Source organism: Oncorhynchus nerka, linkage group LG1 (assembly GCF_034236695.1).
Source record: "Oncorhynchus nerka isolate Pitt River linkage group LG1, Oner_Uvic_2.0, whole genome shotgun sequence".
Classification (NCBI taxonomy): domain Eukaryota; kingdom Metazoa; phylum Chordata; class Actinopteri; order Salmoniformes; family Salmonidae; genus Oncorhynchus; species Oncorhynchus nerka.
In genome coordinates this window covers 21082082-21102913 of record NC_088396.1, presented here as the reverse complement: position 1 = coordinate 21102913, position 20832 = coordinate 21082082, and the positions used below count along the sequence as shown (strand labels likewise).

Below are 20832 nucleotides of genomic sequence, written 5' to 3'. Positions count from 1 at the left end.
TCCAATGCTTCCCACAGTTGTGTCAATTTGGCTGGATGTCCTTTGGGTGGTGGACCATTCTTGATACACACGGGAAACTTGTGTGCAAATCAAATCAAAGTTTATTTGTCACGTGCACTGAATACAACACATGTAGACCTTACAGTGAAATGCTTACTTACAGGCTCTAACCAATAGTGCAAAAAAAAGGTCTTAGATGAACCCCAGCAGCATAGCAGTTCTTGACACAAACCTGTGAGCCTGGCACCTACTACCATATCCCACTCAAATTCACCCTCTGAATGGCACACAAACACAATCCATGGCAAGGCTTCAAAATCCTTATGTAACCAGTCTCCTCCCCTTCATATACACTGATTGAAGTGGATTTAACATGTGACATCAGTAAGGGATCATAGCTTTCACCAGTATGTCATGGAAAGAACATGAGTTCCTAATGTTTTGTACAGTGTATAGCTCATTGGTTAAAGTGTACTGGAGTTCGGGGGTTTATTTATTACACCAATTTTGTTTCAAAACAAAACGGGGAGGGACCCACCTGAAATGTCCAACTTCCATTTAGCAACTGTTTGGATTAATGAATACACTAGGGTCATGTTAAGTACGAAAACATTATCGAACTTGGCAGATTGTGTTATAATGTGAGGCAGGAAGCAGGTGCAATGTTTAATAAAACAAAAATGAGACAAATCCATGTGGCTACAAGCCGGTACAGAAGAACAATACCAAATGGTGAGTGAACATAAGCGAGTGACATAAAAAGGGTAGGAAATGAGGGTTATGAAGTCCAGGTGTGAATCATAATGATGAACAGGTGTGCGTAATGATGAATCTCAGGACCGGTGGTTACTATTCTGGTGACGTCGCATGCCGGAGGGGAGGAGCAGGAAAATATGTGACGGCACCCCACTGCTGACACGCGGCTCCAGCCACAGGACAACGCCGACCAGAGGGACGACAAGGAGGAGCTGGTCGGTCCGGGCGGCGAAGGTGTAAATCACAGATGTTGTTGGGGTCCAGAATGTCCTCCACCGGAACCCAACACTGCTCCTCTGGACCATACCCCTCCCAGTCCACCAGATACTGGAGCCGACACCCACGATGTCGGGAGTCCAGTAGGGATCAGACGGCGTATGCCGGACTCCCCTCATTGTCCGGGGGTGGGGTGGTGTCGTGGGGGACAGTATAAGCTAGGGGACCAGGAACCACCAGCCTGAGAAGAGACATGAACCGAGGGTTAATACGATAGTGACTGGGTAGTTGTAACCTGTATGTCACCTCGTTGACCCTCCGGAGAACCTTGAACAGCCCCACAAACAGGGGGCTCAGTTTCTTGCAGGGCAGCTGGAGTGGGAGGTTCCTGGTAGAGAGCCAGATGCGGTCCCCAGGACGGAACATAAGGGTCTCACTGCGGTGGCGGTCTGCCTGTTCCTTCTGACGATGGACGGTGCGCCGGAGTCTCACGTGCGTGTAGCTCCACACCTCTGCCGCCCGCTAGAACTACTCATCTACCCCAGGAGCCGCGCTCTGGCTGGAAAATCCAAAACACACTGGAAGGGGGTCAACCCAGTGGAGGAGTGACCTAGGGGGTTGTGGGCATACTCTGCCCAGGGAAGAAATTGTGCCCACTCACCCTGCCACTCGAGATAGTGACTCCTCAGGAACCTCCCCAGCTCCTGGTTCATCCTCTCCACCTGCCCATTGGACTGAGGCCGATACCCGGAATTGAGGCTGACCGTGACCAAGCTTCTCCAAGAAGGCCCTCCAAACTCGTGATGTGAATTGGGGGCCACGGTCAGAGACAATGTCCTCCGAAAGGCCACAATGCCGGAAGAGTGGCTCAGCAACCTGGAGAGCAGTGGGGAGACCAGGAACTAAATCGACAGGACTTCTGGGGGAACTTGGTTTGAGCACATACGGAACAGGAGTTGACATACCGTGTGACATCCTGCACCAAGGTGGGCCACCAGTACTTCTCAGCGATGGAGTGAATGGTGCGAGAAATACCTGTATGTCCAGCGATGACAGCTGTGTGTGCCCAGGTCAGCAGCCAATCCATTATCCCTGTGGGCACGTAGATGCGCTCAAGAAGACAATTCCGGGGTGCGAGCTCCCTCTAGAGCCTGGCAGATGTCCACGTCTACATCCCAAACCACTGGACTCGGGAGGATGGGATTATGGGTGCCCTCTGGACAGAACCTCTCCCGAATCGTAGATACGGGACCGAGCATTGGCCTTTATGGCGATAGGTCAGCGTGAAGTCGAACCTGGTGAAAAAAAGTGCCCACCTGGCTTGGTGCGGATTCAGTCTCCTCGTTGTCCGTATGTACTCTAGGTTCCGATGGTCGAAGAGGATGACAAATGGTTCCTTGGCACCCTCCAGCCAGTGTCTCCACTCCTTCTTCACCACCAGGAGCTACCGATCCACAACGTCATAATTCCTCTCTGCGCAGGACAGTTTCTTGGAGAGAAAAAAAGCACAAGGATATAATTTAATTGGGTTACCCTGTCATGGTGACAAAACTTCCCCCACGCCCACCTCAGATACGTCTACCTCAACCACAAAAGATAGCGTGGGATATGGGTGCTTTAGCAAGGAGGGGGAGGAGGTGAAACGCTCCTAGAGCAAAGCCTCGTCGGCTGCTGGAGACCACGCCAGCCTGCGAGGCGCACACTTGAGGGAGGTGAGAGGGGTGGCGACAGCACTGAAGTTCCTGATGAAGCGGCGGTAGAAGTTGTCAAACCCCAAAAACCATTGTAACCCGTTGGTGGTAGGGACTGGCCATGACTTTACTGCATCCACCTTCCTATCCTACATCCTCAGCTCCCTGTGGACTGATTTGGTAACCCAAGGATACCGCCCTCTGGTGGAATTGGCACTTCTCCGCCTAGACGAACAGGTGATTGTCCAAGACTGCTCGTGGGTGAAGTGATCTTTCAGGTTGGCCGAGAGGATCAGGATGTCGTCGATGTATACAATCACCTGCCATCTGAATAGGTCCCTGAACACCTTGTTGATGAATGCCTGGAACACTGACGGAGCATTGGCTAAGCCAAAGGGCATAACCAAATACTCGTAGTGACCAGACATCGTACTGAAAGCCATCTTCCACTCATCCCCTTCCCAGAAGCAGAGGAGATTGTAGGTACTCCGCAGGTCCAGTTTGGTGAAGAACTGGGCCCCGCGGAGTTGCTCGATGGTACCAACGGGAGAGGGTACCGATATTTCTTAGTGATGTCAAGTCCATGGTAATCGAAACATGGGCGTAATCCTCTCTACTTTTTGGCCACAAAGAAGAAACCAGCCAACGCAGGGGACATGGGTGAAACCCAGTTGGAGCGCTTTTTGAATGAACACTACCGTTCAAAAGTTTGGGTTCACTTAGAAATGTCCTTGTTTGGAAGAAGAGCACATTTTTTGACCATTAACATAAAAAATGATCAGAAATACAGTGTAGACATTGTTAAAGGATGTTGTAAGTGACTATTGTAGTTGGAAACTGCAGATTTTTTATGGAATATCTACATGGGCGTACAGAGGCCCATTATAGCAACCATCACTCCTGTGTTCCAACGTCACGTTGTGTTAGCTAATCCAAGTTTATCATTTTAAAAGGCTAATTGATCATTAGAAATTGCTTTTGCAATTATATTAGCACAGCTGAAAATGGTTATGTTGATTAAAAGAAGCAATAAAACTGGCCTTCTTTAGACTAGTTGAGTATCTGGAGCGTCAGCATTTGTGGGTTTAATTACTGGCTCAAAATGGCTAGAAACAATGAACTTTCTTCTGAAACACAGCAGTCTATTCTTGTTCTGAGAAATGAAGGCTATTCCATGTGAGACATTGCCAAGAAACTGAACATCTCATGCAACGCTGTGTACTAATCCCGTCACAGAACAGCGCAAACTGGCTATAACCAGAATAGAAAAGGGAGTGGGAGGTCCTGCTGCACAACTGAGCAAGAGGACAAGTACATTACAGTGTCTAGTTTGAGAAACAGACACCTCACAAGTCCTCAACTGGCAGCTTCATTAAATAGTACTTGCAAAACACCTACTCCTCTTTCTATTCTGGTTAGAGCCAGTTTGCGCTGTTCTGTGTGACCCCAAACGTTTGAACAATAGTGTAATCCTCCATGGCCTGGGTCTCAGCCACAGGGTAGATGCGTCCGAGCGGAAGTGTAGCACCAAAAAATTGGTCGATGGCACAGTCCCAGGGGCAATGAGGGAGACAAGTAGCCGTAGGCATTTGGAAATTGCTCCCAAGGATGAACCAGACTTGTGGAGGTCTACAATGTTTTTTCTGAGGTCTTGGCTAATTTCTTTTGTTTTTCCCATGATGTCAAACAAAGAGGCACTGAGTTTGAAGGTAGGCCTTGAAATACATCCACAGGTACACCTCCAATTGACTCAAATTATGTTAATTAGCATATCAGAAACTTCTAAAGCCATGACATAATTTTCAAAATTTTCCAAGCTGTTTAAAGGCAGTCAACTTAGTGTATGTAAACTTCTGACCCACTGGAATTGTGATACAGTGAATTAGAAGTGAAATAATCTGAAAAATCAACAATTGTTGGAGAAATTACTTGCGACATGCACAAAGTAGATGTCCTAACTGACTTGCCAAAACTATAGTATGTTAACAAGACATTTGTGGAGGGGTTGAAAAACAAGTTTTAATGACTCCAACATAAGTGTATGTAAACTTCCGACTTCAAATGTACTCCTTAGCACCCCCATACCCACCCCCCTCAGACAATCCCGCAGGTGAAGAAGCTGGATGTGGAGGCCCTGGGCTGGTGTGGTTATACTTGGTCTGTGGTTGTGAAGCCAGTTAGACATACTGTCAAATTCTCTAAAATGATGTTGGAGGCAGCTTATGGTATAGAAATGAACATTACATTCTCTGGCAACAGCTCTGTTGGACATTCCCGCAGTCAGAATGCCAATTGCACGCTCCCTCAAAACTTGAGACATCAGTGGCATTGTGTTGCGTGACAAAACTACACATTTTGAAGTGGCCTTTTATTGTTCGCAGGACAAGGTGCACCTGTGTAATGATCACACTGTTTAATCAGCTTCTTGATATGCCACATCTGTCAGGTGGATGGATTATATTGGCAAATGAGAAATGCTCACTAATAGGGATGTAACAAGTTTGTGCTGAAAATTTGAGAGAAATAAGATTTTTGTGTGAATGGAAAATGTCTGGGATTTTTTTATTTCAACTCATGAAACCAACACTTTACATGTTGCGTTTTATATTTTTGTTCAGTATACATATATAAAATGGTGTGTATAGACAGTATGTGTAGTTAGCAGTAGGTAGGATGAGCCTTGACTAAAATATAGTATGTAAACATAATTAAAGTGACCAGTGTTCAATGACTATATATATAGGGCAGCAGTCTCTAAGTTGTAGCGTAGAGTACTGGGTGGGAGCCAGCTAGTAACAGTGACTAAGTTCGGAGCAGGGTACTGGGCGGAGGGTGGAGATAGAAGCTGTTTTTCAGTCTTTCGGTCCCAGCTTTGATGTACCTGTACTGTCTCCTCCTACAGTAAACTCCAAAAGTATTGGGACAGTGACACATTTTTTGTTGTTTTGGCTCTGTACTCTAGCACTTTGGATTTGAAAATTATACATAAATATCATACCTCCCAAAACTGCTGACCTCCCCTGTTATGCTGACCTCCCCTGTAATAGTGAGAAGTTAGCATGTCTTGGGGGTATGATATTTGTACATCTGTAATTTGTCCCAATACTTTTTGTCCCATAAAATGGGGGGGATTATGAACAAAGATATTACCTGACACCCTCAAATTAAAGCTGACAGTCTGCACTTACCTCATAGTCATTGTATAATTTCAAAAACAACTAAAATGTGTCACTGTCCCAATACTTTTGGAGCTCCCCGTAGATGGTAGCAGAGTGAACAGGCGCCGACCAGGTAGTGTAGATGTCCTGGAGGGCAGGCAGAGGGCAGGCACATGATGCTCTCAATGGTGCATCTGTAGAAGTTTGTGAGGGCCAAGACGAATTTCGAGGCACTGTTGCGCCTTCACCACACTGTTTATGGAAGGACAGTTTCAGGTTGTCAATGATGTGTGCGCACCAAAGAACTTGACGCGTTTCATCTGAATGCTCCAAAACGTTGCGTCCTGCTGAACGGTCCCCAGAGTCTACCATTTGTTAATCTACCTACACATCCAGTATTAATATGATAACACTTTACTACATAATCGCGCAATTATAACTATATTATATATAATGGCCTCAACTGGGTTTTCAACTAATATTGTTAGAGACTAGGTTCTTCTCCTTGAGTGCTTGCTGCAATGTTGACGGTCTCGATTAATGGTCTCGAACATAGAAATACAACGCATAGAACGGTTCACATACCACTGAGAACCTGCTTTATTGCGTTGTTTCAACCAGGGAGTTCATTGGTTGCATAGGCAGGGTTTGACACAACAAGACAGGGAAGTAGAGAGCCATCCAAATAACAAGCATCAGAAGAATATTGCGGCCGAAGAGAGGCTGCAAAGTGAAGAGGGGCGATAAAGATAAAAGCTTGATATAGCTAGAGTTAGCTTAGCGCCCATGCTGACGTTACTAGCTAGCTACTGTACGTCGCAACGGCCCCAACGACCCCGCAGAGAACAAGCAAAACAACATCCAAAGGCGATAGTCAGAAGGCAGGGTTTACAACTGTATTTCAATGCTATTTTTAAGTAAAAGGAGGTTCGAGCATGATGTCCTGCTCTGGTAACCTGGTTTGGGATGTTAACAAGCGCTCTATTGGATATAATGAACCGAATGCTGTCAGGATCAACTACTTAGGTAAGAGCTCCTGACTGGGTCCAAAATAATTTGCTACAGCTAGTGAACGTCGATCAGTTAACTAGCTAGCTAACTATATTTTCGATTAGCTTGCTGACACGTGAAATACAAACTTGCAACAACATTGTCGCTAATTTGTTTCCCAGTTTAGACATTAGCGTTGATACTTCGTTTCATTGCAACGATTGCTTGCCTTTCCGCTTGGGCAGCTGGCTATTTGTAACAATACCCCTTTGCTTGCCACATCTAGCTATGCCTTTTTAGGTAGCGACACCCAAGATACACCATTACTTATAGTTCTGTCAATTCCTGTGTTGATATTGATGTTTGATTAACCAATTATTTCCACACAGAGGTTACACTAGTTGTAGATGGTACCCAGGGGTACATTTCTATATCCATCTGCAGTCTACCTCTCCTTACAAAATAAATAATAACAATAATAATAATGCTGGTCATTTGAAGATTGTATTTCGACAGAATATTGTATTGGGCTTAGTCATTGGAAATGTTGATTATTGCAATTTGCCCAGTTGCTAATCAAATTAGTAACTATCATTATATTATACAGTACCAGTCAGAAGTTTGCACACACCTACTCATTCAAGGGGTTTTCTTTATTATTATTTTTTACTATTTTCTACATTTTAGAATAATGGTGAAGAAATCAAAACTATGAAATAACACATGGAATCATGTAGTAACCAAAAAAGTGTTAAACAACTCAAAATATAATTTATATTTGAGATTCTTCAAAGTAGCCACCCTTTTCCTTGATGACAGGTTTGCACACTTGGCATTCTCTCAACCAGCTTCACCTGGAATGTTTTTCCAACAGTCTTGAAAGAGTTCCCACATATGCTGAGCACTTGTTGGCTGCTTTTCCTTCACTCTGCGGTCCAACTCATTTCAAACCATCTCAATTGGGTTGAGGTTGGGTGATTGTGGAGGCCATGTCATCTGATGCAGCTCTCCCATCACTCTTTGTTAAATAGCCCTTACACAGCTTGGAGATGTGTTGACTCATTGTCCTGTTGAAAAACAAATGATAGTCCCACTAAGCACAAACCAGATGGGATGGTGTATCGCTGCAGAATGCTGTGTTAGCCATCCTGGTTAAGTGTGCCTTGAATTCTAAATAAATCACTGACAGTGTCACCACCAAAGCACCCGCACACCATCACACCTCCTCCGTGCTTCACGGTGGGAACTACACATACAGAGATCATCCGTTCACCTACTCTGCGTCTCACAAAGACAGGCGGTTGGAACCAAATATCTCACATTTGGACTCATCAGACCAAAGGACAGATTTCCGCCGGTCTAATATCCATTGCTCATGTTTCTTGGCCCAGGCAAGTCTCTTCTTCTTATTGGTGTCTTTTAGTAGTTGTTTCTTTGCAGCAATTCGACCATGACGTCCTGATTCACACAGTCTGCTCTGAACAGTTGATGTTGAGATGTGTCTGTTACTTGAACTTTGTGAAGCATTTATTTGGGCTGCAATCTGAGGTACAGTTAACTCTAATGAACGTATCCTCTGCAGCATAGGTAACTCTGGGTCTTCATTTCCTGTGGCGTTCCTCATGAGAGCCAGTTTCATCATAGCACTTCATGGTTTTTGCAAAATCACTTTAAAGAAACTTTCAAAGTTCTTGACATTTTCCTTATTGACTGACCTTCATGTCCTAAAGCAATGATGGACTGTCATTTCTCTTTGCCTATTTGAGCTGTTCTTGCCATAATATGGACTTGGTCTTTTACCAAATAAGGCTATCTTCTGTATACCACCCCTACCTTGTCACAACACAACTGATTGGCTCAAATGTATTAAGAAGGAAATAAATTCCACAAATGAACTTTTAACACAGCACACCTGTTAATTAAGATGCATTCCAGGTGACTACCTCATGAAGCTGGTTGAGAGAATGCCAAGAGTGTGCAAGGCTGTCATCAAGGCAAAGGGTGACTACTTTTGAAGAATCTCAAAAATAAAGTATATTTGGATTTGTTAAACACTGTTTTGGTTATTAAATTATTCCAAATGTGTTTTTTCATAGTTTTGATGTCTTCACTATTATTATAATGTAGAAAATAGTACAAATAAAGATAAACCCAGGAATAAGTAGGTGTGTCCAAACTTTTGACTGGTACTGTACATTTGAGACTGGACTATGAATTGTATCCCGATAGCCAGAAGGGGGAGTCATGGGAAGCATTGATCTACAGAAATTCAGCAGTGGCATTATATTCATTTTGACAATAGATATTCTGCTGGTTAAAGCAACTGGGATATTATTCCATCTACCAAGGCCAGATTTAACTGATTTTGAGCATTTTGTTAATTTGTGGCTATGGTTTTATCTAAGGAAATATATATACTCCCAAATATAAAAAGATAACTATCGGGTTCCATAAGTAGAGATGGAGTCCTCCATCGGGGTCTGGAGAGGCAGTAGGGCTGATTTTGGTTAGATAAATTCAGCTTAATCTCAAGCAATAAAATGTATCTACGGTCTTCAGTGCGTTTGGGAGCGATTGAGATACATTGTCTAAATATAGTAAAATATTGTCTGTGCATAATGAGATGAAGTGATCAGTAGATTTTAGAGAAGTGTTATTTTCTTCGATTGACGAATCGCTTAGGCCAGGGGTTCCATGGATAATAAGAATAGAAAAGGTGAAATTGGATCAACTTGTCTACTGCTTTATTGATTCTGAACAGAGCTGAGCATATCAAATCAAATCCAATTTTATTTGTCACATACACATGGTTAGCAGATGTTAATGCAAGTGTAGCGAAATGCTTGTGCTTCTAGTTCCGACAATGCAGTAATAACCAACAAGTAATCTAGCTAACAATTCCAAAACTACTACCTTATAGACACAAGTGTAAGGGGATAAAGAATATGTACATAAAGATATATGAATGAGTGATGGTACAGAGCAGCATAGGCAAGATACAGTAGATGGTATTGAGTACAGTATATACATATGAGATGAGTATGTAAACAAAGTGGCATAGTTAAAGTGGCTAGTGATACATGTATTACATAAAGATGCAGTAGATGATATAGAGTACAGTATATACGTATACATATGAGATGAATAATGTAGGGTATGTAAACATTATATTAGGTAGCATTGTTTAAAGTGGCTAGTGATATATTTTACATAATTTCCCATCAATTCCCATTATTAAAGTGGCTGGAGTTGAGTCAGTGTGTTGGCAGCAGCCACTCAATGTTAGTGGTGGCTGTTTAACAGTCTGATGGCATTGAGATAGAAGCTGTTTTTCAGTCTCTCGGTCCCAGCTTTGATGCACCTGTACTGACCTCGCCTTCTGGATGATAGCGGGGTGAACAGGCAGTGGCTCGGGTGGTTGTTGTCCTTGATGATCTTTATGGCCTTCCTGTGACATCGGGTGGTGTAGGTGTCCTGGAGACAGGCATATATGGCCTGTTATAACTATGGCTGAGGGATTGGCATATAGTATTTTAATCATATTAATGAAATTGGAGCCAATTCCCATATATTCCAAGGCAGATTAGAGATTTGACCATTCTAGTCTATCAAACGCTTTTTCTCCGTTGAGAGATGATACAGCACAAGAAGCTTGTTTCTGATGAAGCATCTAAGATATGTTTATCTTGGCAAGTCATTTAAGAACAAATCCTTATTTTACAATGACTGCCTACCCCAGCCAAACCCTCCCCTAACCCGGACGATGCTAGGCCAATTGTGCGCCACCATATGGGACTCCTAGTCACGGCTGGTTGTGATACAGCCCAGGATCAAATCAGGGTCTGTAGTGAATCCTCTAGCACTGAGATGCAGTGCCTTAGACTGCTGCGCCACTCGGGAGCCCCACACAAAAATAAGATGAACATGTAATAGTCGACAGAGGTTATCCAAGGATAACACTTTTTAACAAACCCGCTTTGGTCCGTGTGGACCAACTTGGGTAAATAAGTCTCAATGATTTAAACATTCTGTTAAATATCTACTCCAAATTAAGATTCAAAGATGTCTGCAGAAAGAATGGGGTGTCATGATATACAGTGCCTTCAGGAAGTATTCACACTTTTTCAACATTTTGTGTTATTTTATTTATTTTTATTGAACCTTTATTTAACTAGTTAAGTCAGTTAAGAACAAATTCTTATTTACAATGACGGCCTACCAAAAGGCCTTCTGCGGGGACGGGGGCCAGGAATAAAAATAAATACAATATAGATATAGGACAATACACACATCACAACAAGAAACACAACACTACATAAAGAGAGACCTAAGACAACAACATAGCAAGGCAGCAACACATGACAACACAGCATGGTAGCAACACAACATAACAACATGGTAGCAACACAACATGGTAGCAGCACAAAACATGGTACAAACATTATTGGTTACAGACAACAGCACAAAGGGCAAGAAGGTAGAGACAACAATACATCACACAAAGCAGCCACAACTATCAGTAAGAGTGTCCATGATTGAGTCTTTGAATGAAGAGATTGAGATAAAACTGTTCAGTTTGAGTGTTTGTTGCAGCTCGTTCCAGTCGCTAGCTGCAGCGAACTGAAAAGAGGAGCGACCCATGGAAGTGTGCTTTTGGGACCTTTAACAGAATGTGACTGGCAGAACGATTGTTGTATGTGGAGGATGAGGGCTGCAGAAGATTTCTCAGATGGGGGAAGTGAGGTCTTAGGGTTTTATAAATTAGCATCAACCAGTGGGTCTTGCGACGGGTATACAGAGATGGCCAGTTTACAGAGGAGTATAGAGTGCAGTGATGTGTCCTATAAGAAGCATTGGTGGCAAATCTGATGGCCGAATGGTAAAGAACATCTAGCAGCTCGAGAGCACCCTTACCTGCTGATATATAAATTATGTCTCTGTAATCTAGCATGGGTAGGATGGTCATCTGAATCAGGGTTAGTTTGGCAGCTGGGGTGAAAGAGGAACAATTACAATAGAGGAAACCAAGCTAGATTTAACTTTAGCCTGCAGCTTTGATATGTGCTGAGAGAAGGACAGTGCACCGTCTAGCCATACTTACAGCCTGAATTTTAAATGTATATTTTGTGCCACTGATCTACACACACTACCCTTAATGTCAAAGTGAAATTTTGTTTTGAAGACATTTTTCCAAATGAATAAAAAATGAAGAACTGAATTGTCTTGAGTCAAGTATTCAACCCCTTTGTTATGGCAAGCCTAAATAATTTAACAAATCACATACGTTGCATGGACTCATGCTGTGTTCAATAATAGGGGTTAACATGATTTTTGAATGACTACCCCATCTTTGTACACCACACTTCTGTAAGGTCCCTCAATCGAGTAGTGAATTTCAAGCACAGATTAAACCACAAAGACCAGGAATGTTTTTCAATGTCTCTCAAAAAGGGCCCCGATTGGTAGATGTGTTTAAAAAAAAAAAAAAAAAAAGCATAAGCTGAATAATCCCTTTGAGTATGGTGGTTATTAATTAGTTTTTACACCCAGTATCAATACAAAGATACAGGCGTCCTTCCTAACTCCATTGCCATAGAGGAAGGAAACTGCTCAAGAATTTCACCATGAGGCCAATGGTGATTTTAAAACAGTTACCGAGTTTAATGGTTGTGATATGAGAACTAAGGATGAATCAACAACATTGTAGTTACTTCACGATATTAACCTAAATTACAGAGTGAAAAGAAGGAAGCCTGCACATGCATCCTGTTTGCAACAAGGCACTTAAGTAATACTGTACAAAATGTGACGAAGAAATTACCATTATGTCCTGAATACAAAACGTTATGTTTTGGACAAATCCCAAAACATCACTGAGTTCCACTCTTCAGATTTTCAAGCATGATGGTGGTTGCATCATGTTATGGGTATGCTTGTCATTGGCAAGGATTAGGGTGTTTTTTAGGATAAAGAGATACCGAATATAGCTAAGCACAGGCAAAATCCTCGAGGAAAACCTGGTTCAGTCTGCTTTCCACCAGACACTGGGGGAAAAATACACCTTTCAGCAGGACATTAACCTTAAACACAAGGCCAAATCTACACTTGAGTTGCTTACTAAGAAGACAGTGAATGTTCCTGAGTGTTCGAGTTACAGTTTTGACCTAAATCGGCTTAAATCTATGGCAAGACTTGAAAATGGCTTTCTAGCAATGATCAACAACTAACTTGACAGAGCTTGAATAATTTAAAAAATAATAATGGGCAATATTGTACAATCCAGGTGTGCAAAGCTCTTACAGACTTACCTAAAAAGACTCACAGCTATAATCGCTGCCAAAGGTGTTTCTAACATCAATCAATCAATCAATCAATCAAATGTATTGATAAAGCCCTTTTTACATTAGCCAATGTCACAAAGTGCTTTACAGAAACCCAGCCTAAAACCAGAAACAGCAAGCAATGCAGATGTAGAAGCATGGTGGCTAGGGCAAAACTCCAGAGAAAGGCAGGAACCTAGGAAGAAACCTAGATAGGAACCAGGCTCTGTGGGGTGGCCAGTCCTCTTCTGGCTGTGCCGGGTGGAGATTATAACAGTACATGGCCAAGATGTTTAAACTTTCATAGATGACCAGCAGGGTCAAATAATAATAATCACAGTGGTTATCAAATCAAATCAAATCAAATTTATTTATATAGCCCTTCGTACATCAGCTGATATCTCAAAGTGCTGTACAGAAACCCAGCCTAAAACCCCAAACAGCAAACAATGCAGGTGTAAAAGCACGGTGGCTAGGAAAAACTCCCTAGAAAGGCCAAAACCTAGGAAGAAACCTAGAGAGGAACCAGGCTATGTGGGGTGGCCAGTCCTCTTCTGGCTGTGCCGGGTAGAGATTATAACAGAACATGACCAAGATGTTCAAATGTTCATAAATGACCAGCATGGTCGAATAATAATAAGGCAGAACAGTTGAAACTGGAGCAGCAGCACAGTCAGGTGGACTGGGGACAGCAAGGAGTCATCATGTCAGGTAGTCCTGGGGCACGGTCCTAGGGCTCAGGTCCTCCGAGAGAGAGAAAGAAAGAGAGAATTAGAGAGAGCATATGTGGGGTGGCCAGTCCTCTTCTGGCTGTGCCGGTTGGAGATTATAACAGAACGTGGCCAAGATGTTCAAATGTTCATAAATGACCAGCATGGTTGAATAATTATATATATTATTATAGAGGCTGCAACAGGTCAGCACCTCAGGAGTAAAGGTAAGTTGGCTTTTCATAGCCGATCATTCAGAGTTTGAGACAGCAGGTGTAGTAGAGAGAGAGAGAGAGAGTCGAAAACAGCAGGTCTGGGACAAGGTAGCACGTCCGGTGAACAGGTCAGCCGCAGGCAGAACAATTGAAACTGAAGCAGCAGCAGGTGCACTGGGGTGGACTGGGTACAGCAAGGAGTCATCAGGCCAGGTAGTCATGAGGCATGATCCTAGGGCTCAGGTCCTCCGAGAGAAGAGAGTTAGAGGGAGCATACTTAAATTCATACAGGACACTGGATAAGACAGGAGAAGTACTCCAGATATAAGACTGATCCTAGCCCCCCAACACATAAACTATTGCAGCATAAATACTGGAGGCTGAGACAGGAGGGGTCGGGAGACACTGTGGCCCCGTCCGACGATACCCCCAGACAGGGCCAATCAATCAAATGTATTTATAAAGCCCTTCTTACATCAGCTGATGTCACAAAGTGCTGTACAGAAACCCAGCCTAAAACCCCAAACAGCAAGCAATGCAGGTGTAGAAGCACGGCCAACCAGGCAGGATATAACACCATCCACTTTACCAAAGCACAGCCCCCACACCATTAGAGGGATATCTTCAAATCACCAACTTACTACACTGAGACAAGGCAGAGTATAGCCCACGAAGATCTCCCCCACGGCACGAACCCGAGGAGGGGCGCCAACCCAGACAGGAAGATCACATCAGTGACTCAACCCACTCAACTGACACACCCTTCCTAGCAACAGCATGGAAGAGCCCCAGTAAGCCAGTGACTCAGCCCCTGTAATAGGGTTAGAGGCAGAAAATCCCAGTGGAGAGAGGGGAACCGGCCAGGCAGAGACAGCAAGGGCAGTTCGTCGCTCCAGTGTCTTTTCGTTCACCTTCACACCCCTGGGCCAGACTACACTCAATCATAGGACCTACTGAAGAGATGACTTAATAAAGACTTAAAGGTCGAGACCGAGTCTGCATCTCTCACATGGATAGGCAGACCATTTCATAAAAATGGAGCTCTAGAGGAGAAAGCCCTGCCTCCAGCTGTTTGCTTAGAAATTATAGGGACAATTAGGAGGCCTGCGTCTTGTGACCGTAGCGTATGTGTAGGTATGTACGGCAGGACCAAATTGGAAAGATAGGTAGGAGCAAGCCCATGTAATGCTTTGTTAGGTTAGCAGTAAAACCTTGAAATCAGCCCTAGCCTTAACAGGAAGCTAGTGTAGAGAGGCTAGCACTTGAGTAATATGATCACATTTTTTGGTTCTAGTCAAGATTCCAGCAGCGGTGTTTAGCACTAGCTGAAGTTTATTTAGTGATTTCTCCAGTTAGCCAAGAAGGTAGGGCATTGCAGTAGATTAATCTAGAAGTGACAATAGCATGGATACATTTTTGCACAGGAGGTTTCTGATTTTTGCAATGTTATGTAGATGGAAATAAGCTGTCCTTGAAACAGTCTTGATATGTTCGTCAAAAGAGAGATCAGGGTCCATAGTAACGCCGAGGTCCTTCAGTTTATTTGAGACTACAACCATCAAGATTAACGAGACTAATGTACAACCATCAAGATTAATTGTCAGATCCAACAGAAGATATCTTTGTTTCTTGGGACCTAGAACTAGCGCGTCTGTTTTGTCTGAGTTTAAAAGTAACACATTTTCCGCCATCCACTTCCTTATGTCTGAAAGATATGCTTCCAGGGAGGGCAATTTTGGGGCTTCACCATGTTTCATCGAAATGTCCAGCTGTGTATCGTCCGCAAAGAAGTGAAAGTTAACATTATGTTTCCGAAATGACATCACCAAGAGGTAAAATATGTAGTGAAAACAATAGTGGTCCTAAAACGGAACCTTGAAGAACACCGAAATGTACAGTTGGTTTGTCAAGAGGACAAACCATCCACAGAGACAAACTGATATCTTTCCGACAGATAAGATCTAAACCGGGCCAGAACTTGTCCGTGTAGACCAATTTGGGTTTCCAATCTCTCCAAAAGAATGTGGTGATCGATGGTATCAAAAGCAGCACTAAGGTCTAGGAGTACGAGGACAGATGAAGAGCCTTGGTATGACGCCATTAAAAGGTCAATTACCACCTTTCCTAATGCAGTCTCGGTGCTATGATGGGGTCTAAAACCAGTCTGAAGCATTTTGTATAGATTGTTTGTCTTCAGGAAGGCAGTGAGTTGCATGTATTGTCTCAGGGGGGTGAATACTTATCTAAACAAAATATATTGGTCTTATTTTTCATAAGCGTTAGAATTTTTCTTCCACTTTGTCATTAGAGTAAATTGTGTAGATCGTTGACCAAAAATTTAAATTCCTTCCATTTGAATCCCACTTTGTAACAAAAGAAAATATAGAAAAAGTGAAGTGCTAACACCTTCAGTTTGAAAAAATCTATTTTGGTTATGGAACTACAGTAACATGCTGACCAGACCGGACATGTCGCGTGCGCGAGCGTCGCAAAATAAATGTAGAAATCCATGTTATTCAATTATTGCACCCACACTGCTCTCGTGCGCCAACGAGTGTCTGCGATGCCAAAGGCTAAAATAGAACTCCTTTCTATTTCTGACGCAGATCGCGCTGCAAGTCCTGCCTCTCCCATCTCCTCATTGGTTTATAGAAGCAGGTACCCACGTGCCATCTCCTCATTGGTTATACCCACGTGGGTGATTGAAAGATGAACTGTTTTGCCGGTTGTTGTGGTAATACTATGAAAGTGTAGATGTCATCACCATATAAGTTCAAAGATGAAAAAGCCTGGAAGGAGGAGAGATGACTAGAAACGATTCGGTTGGCCGTTTTATGTGTGGATTAATTGTCGGAGTAGAGGACCTTGTGCATTTCAGGTAAAATAAAACTCAATATTTATATCCCAGGACAAATTAGCTAGCAACAGCAAGCTAGCTAAATAGGACAAATTAGCTAGCAAGTGCAAGCTAACTAGCTAAATTGCCATACATGTTTAATGCTTTTCGACCTGTCCCCAAATTAATGTCATTGGTTCAGAGTTTGTTTTGATATTTTAACCTGCGTGTCGTGATCGCGTTTGGTGTAGGGGACAAAAAACATTTATGCACGATGGCGCACGCAGCTGGTTTGGGTTCCGTGTAAGTAGTGCTGAGCGATTAGTGCTTTCTGAGGTCGATTTAGTTTCCGTTCGATTATAATTTTTTTTAAGTATCTTTCTTTATTTTTTTCATTTTAAATGCATTATGTGGGTTGAACGCTGTAACAACACAGGATGAAACAATTAATACAAGTTCCATGATGGTAGTGACTGCCCATTTACAGCTTATTCTCATTACTTTAATCAAATATTTCAGTTGTGTTTATTACATTTGTTTTATTTGATGACTTTATTTCATTCGAAGTCATCTCATCTCCAAAGAGCTGCTGCCTATGCTGTTTGAAAAATAAAATCACTATTTTAGTACTTCTTCAAAGTAAATAAGGCATACTTTTATGACTGCTGAATGCCAAATATCAATCACTTAGATAATGTATTTTCAGGTAGTTACCTCGCGAATAAAATAAACACACGTCGGACAAGTGTGCAGATCACTGTCACAATCTCAATTTAATCTATTTTACAGTGTATTCGGAAAGTATTCAGACCCCTTGACTTTTTCAACATTTTGTTACATTACAGCCTTATTCTAAAATTGATTAAATTGTTTTGTTTCACTCATCACAATACCCCATAATGACAAAGCAAAAACAGTTTTTTAGAATTTTTTATTAAAAAGTTATTAAAAAGAAAAAGCTGAAATATCACACATTTACATGAGTATTCAGACCCTTTACTCAGTACTTTGTTGAAGCACCTTTGGCAGAGATGATAGCATTGCATCTAGCTTGGCACACCTGTATTTGGGGAGTTTCTCCCATTCTTCTCTGCAGATCCTCTCAAGCTTTGTCAGGTTGGATGGGGAGTGTCACTGCACAGCTATTTTCAGGTCTCTCCAGAGATGTTCGATGGGGTTCAAGTCCGGGCTCTGGATGGGCCACTCAGGACATTCAGAGACTTGTCCCAAAGCCACTCCTGCGTTGTCTTGGCTGTGTGCTTAGGGTCAATGTCCTGTTGGAAGGTGAACCTTCCGGGTTCAGCGCTCTGGAGGTCTGCAGTGCTCTGGAGCAGGTTTTCATCAAGGATCTCTCTGTACTTTGCTCCGTTACTCTTTGCCTCGATCCTGACTAGTCTCCCAGTCCCTGCCGCTGAATAACATCACCACAGCATTATGCTGCCAGAAATCTGAGTCTCGGCGTCATTTTGTTACCGTTACCGTTGCCCATACACATAACTTTACCTCCTACACATCCAGTTCTCTGCATGTAGAGCAGTGGTACTCATTGCCGCGAGCTGTTAATTTGCGGCTCGCTGTGATTTTCCTATTTCCCATTCATAATACATAACAATGATACAATTTCAATTCAATGTGTTTAATGCAGGCCTGAATCACTTCATTGAATATATCTATTGTTCCCTGGACAGCAGTATAGCGCCGCTGTTGAACAGACAGGCCGAAATAGAATGTTGGCCAAAATAGAACGCAACTGCTCAGCTACAGCGACCGACACATTTCAGTTTGATACTAGCTAATTTTGCAGTCTGGTAGACATGGATCGATTTATTGTAAAAAAGACATGTAAATCTATTGACAATGAATATGAGGGGTAAGAGCTGGAAACAACTTGAAAGCTATGAACAAACAATCAGGAAGATGGCGGCGGAGAAATGCAGCTAGCTAACGTGGCTCCGGTGGCTAAGAGAAGGATAGGGTTGATTCAAGAAGAGATAATGGGATTAGCTCACTTTGTCTTGTTTGCCAGAAGGCAGTCAATTGTTTTAAGCAAGCAAATTTAGAGTGAAATCCAGTCACACCATGCCCATGTTGACAAAACATATCCGCCACAAAGCAACCTCAACAACAAAATAGCGCAACTCAAAGGACAGCTCAAAGGATCTAGCACTGTTGCAGGGAAAATGACAGAGGCAACATTTGAACATTTGCTTGGATACTCGCGAGAAACAAGAAGGCCTTCAAAGATGCGGAGATTGTCAAGTAATGTTTTTTGGCCTCAGCTGAAATATTGTATGCTGATGTAACAAACAAGGAAGCTATTTTAAAGCAAATTAAGGGACTGCAACACTCAGACTCGACAATAACAAGACTCATAGAAGACATCTATGTTTGTTTATTCACTGCTTAAGCACACTCCGCCAACCCTGATGTCCTAACCGTGTCTGAATCCTGGCTTAGGAAGGCCACCAAAAATTCTGAAATTTCCATCCCCAACTACAACATTTTCCGCCAAGATAGAACTGCCAAAGGGGGCAGGGTCACAATCTACTGCAGAGATAGCCTGCAGAGTTCTGTCATGCTATCCAGGTCTGTACCCAAACAGTTCGAGCTTCTACTTTTAAAAATCCACCTTTCCAGAAAGTCTCTAAATTTTGCCGCTTGCTATAGACCCCCCTCAGCCCCCAGTTGTGCCCTGGACTCCATATGGAATTGATTGCCCTCACTTATCTTCAGAGTTCATACTGTTAGGTGACCTAAACTGGGATATGCTAAACACCCCGGCCGTCCTACAATCTTAGCAAGAGGCCCTCAATCTCACACAAATTATCAAGGAACCTACCAGGTACAACCCCAAATCCGTAAACATGGCCACCGTCATAGATATCACCCTGACCAACCTTTCCTCTAAATACACGTTTGCTGTCTTCAACCAGGATCTCAACGATCACTGCCTCATTGCCTGCGTCCGTAATCGGTCCGCGGTCAAACGAACACTACTCATCACTGTCAAACGCTCCCTAAAACTCTTCAGCGAGCAGGCCTTTCTAATCGACCTGACCCAGGTATCCTGGAAGGATTTTGACCTCATCACGTCAGTAGACGATGCCTGGTTATTCTTTAAAAGTGCTTTCCTCACCATCATAAATGAGCATGCCTCATTCAAAAAATGTAGAACTAAGAACAGATATAGCCCCTGGTTCACTCCAGACTTGACTGCCCTTAACCAGCACAAAACATCCTGTGGTGGATTGCATTAGCATCGAATAGCCCCCGCGATATGCAACTTTTCAGGAAGTTAGGAACCAATATACACAGTCAGTTAGGAAAGCAAAGGCTAGCTTTTTCAAACAGAAATTTGCATCATGTAACACAAATTCCCCAAAGTTTTGGGACACTGTAAAGAACATGGAGAATAAGAGCACCTCCTCCCAGCTGCCCACTGCACTGAGGCTCGGAAACACTGTCACCACCGATAAATCCACGATAATCGAGAATTTCAAAAAGCATTTTTCTACGGCTGGCTTTGCTTACCACCTGGCTACCCCTGATGTCCTGAAAGAGCTGCAAAATCTGTACCCCTACAAATCAGCTGGGCTAGACATTCTGGACCATCTCTTTCTAAAATTCTCCACCGCAATTGTTGCAACCCCTATTACTAGCCTGTTCAACCTCTCTTTCCTATCGTCTGAGATCCCTAAAGATTGTAAAGCTGCAGCAGTCATCCCCCTCTTCAGAGGGGGAGACACTCTATACCCAAACTGTTATAGACCTATATCCATCCTGCCCTGCCTTTCTAAAGTCTTCGAAAGCCAAGTTAATAAACACATCACCGACCATTTCAAATCCCACCGTACCTTCTCCTCTATCTCTATGCAATCTGGTTTCCGAGCTGGTCGTGGGTGCACCTCAGCCACGCACAAGGTCCTAAACAATATCATAA

General features: G+C 43.0%; 1 pseudogene; it reads left to right on the top strand.

The window, feature by feature from the left end:
- The first annotated feature begins 6427 nt into the window (after positions 1-6427).
- The window catches only part of LOC115114518 (DDB1- and CUL4-associated factor 6-like), a 77033-nt pseudogene continuing 62628 nt past the window's right edge, over positions 6428-20832 (top strand).